We start from the raw sequence: 6,719 nt of genomic DNA on the forward strand, positions 1-6,719 counted from the left end.
GCCCATTTAGGGCCGAGTAGTCCGCAGCCCAGACAGGGCTGGGTCTGGGTAGTAAAAATGGGCTTTTTGAGCCCGGCCCTGAAAAGTCCGATGCCCTCATGGGCCGACCCGTTTAGGACCGGGTAGTCCATTTTGACAGCTCTAATTAGGACCTTAAAAGCGATTTTGATTCTTTTAGAACTTAAAAGTTATTTTTCATAAGAGTTTGTTGGTTGGCAATAATGTGTTTAATTCTTGGTTGGCGGATGCTTTTCTTGTGTTAATTGTAGATTAGTGGTGATTCTCGTTGTTTATTTTTTGAAAACCTTTGGTGAATCGTATCATAAATAAGTTATTAGGGTAGGAAAGTAGAAACATGATTGTTCGTTTGGTGTTGCTTATATTTGTCTTCTACCGGTTTATTTTCTTTCCTTTTTCAAAGTTCTTTCCTATAGTCTCTTTTAAATCTTTTCTTTGGAGGAGTGAGGAATTGCCCAAGGTTCATTGGATGAATTAGAATTTTGTATGTTTTGATCGAGAGTATAGTAGCATGGGGTTAAAAGGTTAAGAGTTAATTTTATTAGGAAAATGGTGGCAGAGATTGTTCGTTGATTAGAGGAGTTTGTAGTTTAAGGTATTAATGACTTGGGGGTTAAGAATATTTGTGACAAAGAAAGAAAAAGATTACCAATAATGGATAAGATTGATGAAAGAAGAAGGAATTATTACTTTAAAAGGAAATAAAATTAGTGAATTTATAAGGATGATAACTAATTTGACATTGAATAGTCAATTATATGTCACAATATTGACGAGGGACCAAATTAAAAAAAGTTTGACATAATCGTATGCTAAATTAAAATATTAATAAAATTTGAGACATATTTGAAATCATCTTAATTTATTTAAGTGGTATTATATATAAATTATTTTTATATAACAAAAATAAAATAAAATATTTAAAAAAAAAAGTTGTATAATAAAGTATCTTTCAGAGTTCATGAAAAAACTAAAAAAAAAAATTGTAATTTTATAAATAGAATATTCTTCCGGGCAAGAAAAACTATAATAGATGGCAAAAGCCTATTTTAATCTCTCTTAAAAAAATTAACACCGCTATTTATTTAAGATTGAGTTTCAACCTAAATTTTTTAGTTAAGATAGAAGAAACTCTGCTTACTTGGATACAAATTTTAATCATTTGATTGTGTGGAGCTAAATTGATTGTATTAGGTTAAATAGAATGGTGAAATTAACATAAGCAATCAAAATATATGAATTTAATTGACATTAAATAATGACTAAATATGAAGATCAATTTAAAAGTTTAAAACAATGACTATAAAATAGAAACAGAATACTTGACAAAAAAACAGAATTCCAATGCAAATATTTTAAAATTTAAACTATATGCATCAACGATAATTAGACAAGTACTAGTAATTTCAAAGTAACTTTTCAAAACAAAAAAGAAGTTACTTAAACCCTAAAATAAAGCTGAACAGAATATAGATAATCACGATAATTTTAAAACAAACTTATCATTTAATTTTAAAATTAAAATTAAAATTAAAAATAGAAATAAAAAAGAAAAGAACTCTATATAAGCGTCACGCTTTTCGTTCTTCTTCTTCTCGTTCTCATTCTCTTTCTTTCTCTTCTCTCTTTCAGATTGTTTTCTGTTTTTCACTATTTGTGCAGAAAAATGGTGAGCGCTTCAATAGCTCGTAACATTGTTGGAATCATAGGTTCGTTAATCACTTCTTCTTTTTCTGAATTTGACTTTTCTGTTCAATCGAGCTTTCGTTTGTAATGCATTGTGTTGAATCGTTGATTGATGTAATTTTAGTTTCAGAACTTTTTTAGTTCAGTTTCAGATGATTTTGTATTATTCTGCTGATTAATTCATCATGCATGAAGAATAGTTACTTTTTGTGCTGATCGATTCATCATGCATGAAAATTAATTTTTCAATTAAGTTTAATTAATGTTCTGTTTTGGAAATTACAGGTTTATTAGTTACTACTTCATCTACTTGAATTGAATCGAGTTTGATTTTTCTGCTAGGTTTTAGATTTGCCTTGTATTGCATTGATTCGAGTGTGTTTGATTAGCGTTTAATTCGATCGATTTCAGTTGCAGTTAGTTTCAGCTTTTTCTGCTAAAATTGATTCATGCATGAAGAAAGAATAATAATATTAACTTTTCTAATAATCGATTCTGATGAATGTTTGGTTTGTTGAATGCAGGGAATGTTATCTCCTTCGGATTGTTCTTCTCGCCAGCGTAAATTCACTTTCTCTGTTTACTCTGTTCTAGATTATGCGTGAATTGTAATTGATTTTGTGTTGTATAGTGTATAGTGATACTGTTCTTGATTACACTGTTTAAACCATGATCATGCAAATTTTATTTTCTAGCTTATTTTTAATAAATCATTCTACAGTAATTATAAAATTATTTTCAATTCATAAATTTTTTTTGTGCATCTGCATTTTTTTATTTATGAAAGTGGTAAAATAGTGTAGATTACTTAAAAATAAATTATTCTTTTCAAGTTGTGTCCCAACATTTAGATCATATTTTATTTATTTATTTTTTGGCTTTAGAAAATTTAACTTTAAACTTATAATGTGTTGATTATTGATTATTTATTGATATTAACTATTGCAATTAATTGCAGTCCGACTTTCTATAAAATTATAAAGAAGAAGGATGTGGAAGAGTTCAAGCCTGATCCATATATAGCAACTGTGTTGAATTGTGCCTTTTGGGTGTTCTATGGATTACCTTTTGTTCACCCAAATAGTCTTTTGGTTGTTACCATCAATGGTGTTGGGCTTGTTTTCGAGTTCGTCTATCTCACCATATTTTATGCCTATGCCAACAGCAAAGGAAGGGTACGTATATTATGCCATTGATTGCATCATAAAATTTGTTGGCAAATAGTAAAAGTTTATTATTTATAATATAACTGTTAATATTAATTTAATTTGAGATAACTTTTTCAATTACCTAATCAATATGAAGTCTCAACCAAAATCCAATTACTTAATTGAATGTTTAAGAGTTGATAGAATTCTTGTAAATATAATCATTCATTCCTATTATGATACTCACTTATTTTTTTCTCTAATTTCAGAAGAAATTGCTTCTTTACCTTCTCATTGAGGTTATTTTCTTTGCTGTCATTGTTCTTATAACAACGTTGGCACTACATGGCACTACAAATCGATCTTTGGTGGTTGGTATTATTTGTGATATCTTCAACATAATGATGTATGTCTCTCCTTACTGTCATGGTAAGTAACTTCTATCCCATTGCTACATTGTATATAAATTAAACTCTGATATGCAAAGTATAGATTTCAATTCAAACTCATCTTAACGTTTTGTTATGAACAGGCAAAGGTTATCAAAACTAAGAGTGTTGAATACATGCCATTCTGGCTCTCTTTGGCTAACTTTCTTAATGGATTGTGCTGGACTTCATATGCTCTCATTCACCCTCTCGACATTTATGTTCTGGTAATTAATTTAATTTATTAGTTATTTCTATATGATTTATGTGAGTAAACAATTATAGTTCAATTAGATGAATGATTTTAACTAACATATTCATTGTTAATTAATATGTCTTTGTTTTAATTATTGCAGATCAGCAATGGTATTGGAGTAATTTCTGGACTTGTTCAGCTTCTGCTATATGCTTATTTCTGGTGCAAGGGTGGAAAGAAAATTGATGTTGGTGACGATCATGTTCCAAAATCAACTGAAGTTGCAGTTTGATCTGATAATGACTCTTCTGTTTTTTTGTATATAAAACTTTTTGGATTCCATACAAATTTTATATTGGTATTATCTTGGTGATTTCTTTTATACTAATATGTATGTTAGACATGCATATAACTGACAAGAATTGGTTATTTTTTACTTCAGCTCCATTGAATTTGTAGATACTTTCACAGAACAATGATTTCCATTTTTTAATTCTATATCCCAAGCAAAGTTCTTATCCTAAACAGTAAGATTTTGTTTGACTCACACCAGCTTAATAACTTATTTATAGTTAATAACTTAATAAAATTAAATTTTTGAATTAATTTTAACTTATTATAGATGCCAAATAATTCGCCTTATATATAGTATAGGTCGCCAAATAATTTACGTGAATAAATTGCTAAGGTTAAGCTAATGAGTGACAAATAAACTCTTTTAATCTCATAATTTACGTTTCTATTTTACACTCAAAAAGAGTATCAACACGAAAATACACATCAATAAACATCTACTACTATCTATCTACTCTACTATCTATTCATTAATAATAGATTGACCAAATTGCCTAAATTACCCTTTCACCAAAATTTTTTTTGCACTAATAAAAGGTCATTTTTGTAACTAACAAATTAAGTATTCACTCTTTCAACTTTATTGAATGGATGCCCCAAGTGTTAGCTTTTCATTGGTCCGAATTAAATAACATTTTCCCTACAACTTTATTGCATAATGATGACATCACATGTAAGCCATGGATGATGGAAGTCATATTTAAATTTCTTTTACATTTCATTTTCCCACACTTTCTTACTTTCATTTTAATTTTTCTTAATTTATTTATTATCACAAAAAATATTAATAATCTATTTTTAAATTTTAATCTTACTAAAAATTTCAAATTTCTTTCACATTTCATTTTTCCATACTTTCATTTTAATTTTTCTACATTTATCTATTATCGCAAAAAATATTAATAATCGATCATTTAATTATTATTCCCAAAAATATTTAATTATTTCACGGGTCACTACCAACTCAATATTTAATTTTTTTTAATCGATCATTACACATTTTCTCTATCTTAATTAAAATTTCAAATTTCTCTCACATTTTTTCACACTTTCTTACTTTCATTTTAATTTTTTTTCTATTTATTTATTTATTATCTCACGGGTCACTATCAACATAATGTCTATTTTATTTTAATCAATCATTGTCTTTATTTGAGAGATAATATCTTTATTTTTATTTTTTTCTCCATCTCACGATTTTTTATCATTATTTCATACAATTAAATTTCCATGATTATTGTTTATTTTACATTTGTTTTTAAATATAATTTATATCGCATCAAATTATTTTTTTATTTTACGGGTCATTATCAACATAGTAGCTATTTTATTTTAATCAACAATTACTATTAATTGAGAGATAATTTTTATTTTTAAATGTTAATATTTCATTTTTATTTGCATTTGTTAAAATTTTATTTGCATTTGTTAAAATTTTATTTGCATTTGTTAAAATTTTATTTTTTTCTCCAACTCACATGTCCTTTTTTATATGGTTCTTTATTACACACAAAATTAGCACATGAATACGATAATAATGTTTAATCTTAAGGGCCACTTTCAATACAATGCCTATTTTATTTTAAACAATAATGACTTTTATTTGAAAACTAAAGTATTTATTTTCAAATTTCAAAACGATTCCAATGGATATTCGGTTTTCAAAGAATTGGGAGTATAACAGAGCAATCAATAAAACTCTAACTCTATTCAAGTAAAACAATTCCTTTTAATTATGCATATTGCTTATAATTCCTTTTATTTATATTATTCATATCATTACAAAAATACTACACCAGAAAAAAAACCACCCGTGCGGAAGCACGGGTCTCTGACTAGTTGTTTTAAAAGTTGTATACTAGTAACATTTTTCTCCTTTTGAGATTGTTGATGTTAGTGCATAAGGTTAAAGATGAAGATGAAAAAAAGAGAGAAAATAGATTTGTAACTAACTTTAAAAAAAGAGGGAAATTTAGTTACACTCTCTCTATTATACTTCTCTAACTGAACTGACTTTGTTTATATATTACAACTGAAATTCAAAAAATGCATCTCAAATTAAATCTAAATGCAAACTTAAATGAAATGTTAACTGAATTGTATTGAATTTGGATTACACTTAAACATCATCCCTTAATCCTCATTCAAGACTAAACTCAACAACACCTATTTCATTCTTCAAGTGGATAAAGTGTTCATTCTTAAGAGTTTTAGTCAGAACATTTGCAAGTTACTTCTGAGTATTACAGTGAACAACTTCTAACACTTCATGCTGAGCTTGATTGCGTAGAAAATAGAACTTCGTATCGATGTGCTTGCTCCTTTCATGCAACACTGGATTCTTGGCAAGGCTTATAGCTGATTTGTTGTCAATCATCAACCTCACAGACTTGCTCTCACCTTGATCTTCAGATCCTGCAAATTTCAGAATTGTTACACCAATCGATCCAAGAGATGTTTCTCCCTTTCCTATAAAAAGCATTGAACTAATCCAAAGAAATTGCCTTAATAAAACCTAATACATCCAAGTTTGCAAGAACACTACCTTTGAAAATGATAGAATTCCTAGAAGACCAAATGAACCAATAAAAAGAAAAACCAAAAAATCACCAAGAAGAGGAAGAAATTAAGTTAAGAAGTATAACCAACAAAGTGCTTCCATTAGGAAAAGCATCGACACCAATCCACAGACAAGTTTTTTGCAAATGGTACTAGAATAAGAACAAGAATGACACAAGTGTTCCACATCCTCCTCTTCTAAAAAGCACAACGAACAAACAACATTGTGAGCACCTTAAATAATTCCTCGCTTAAACAATTCCATCCTTGTAGGAAACTTGTTAAAAATTAATCTCCAACCAAAAAAGAGGAATTTACTAGGGACTTTTA

The 6,719-nt window shown here is 28.0% G+C and overlaps 1 pseudogene; it reads left to right on the forward strand.

Moving 5' to 3' along the window:
- Positions 1-1,684: 1,684 nt before the first annotated feature.
- Positions 1,685-3,843, forward strand: LOC131625241 (bidirectional sugar transporter SWEET7b-like; annotated as a pseudogene).
- Positions 3,844-6,719: the final 2,876 nt, after the last annotated feature.

Source organism: Vicia villosa, unplaced genomic scaffold, assembly GCF_029867415.1.
Source record: "Vicia villosa cultivar HV-30 ecotype Madison, WI unplaced genomic scaffold, Vvil1.0 ctg.000197F_1_1, whole genome shotgun sequence".
Lineage (NCBI taxonomy): Eukaryota > Viridiplantae > Streptophyta > Magnoliopsida > Fabales > Fabaceae > Vicia > Vicia villosa.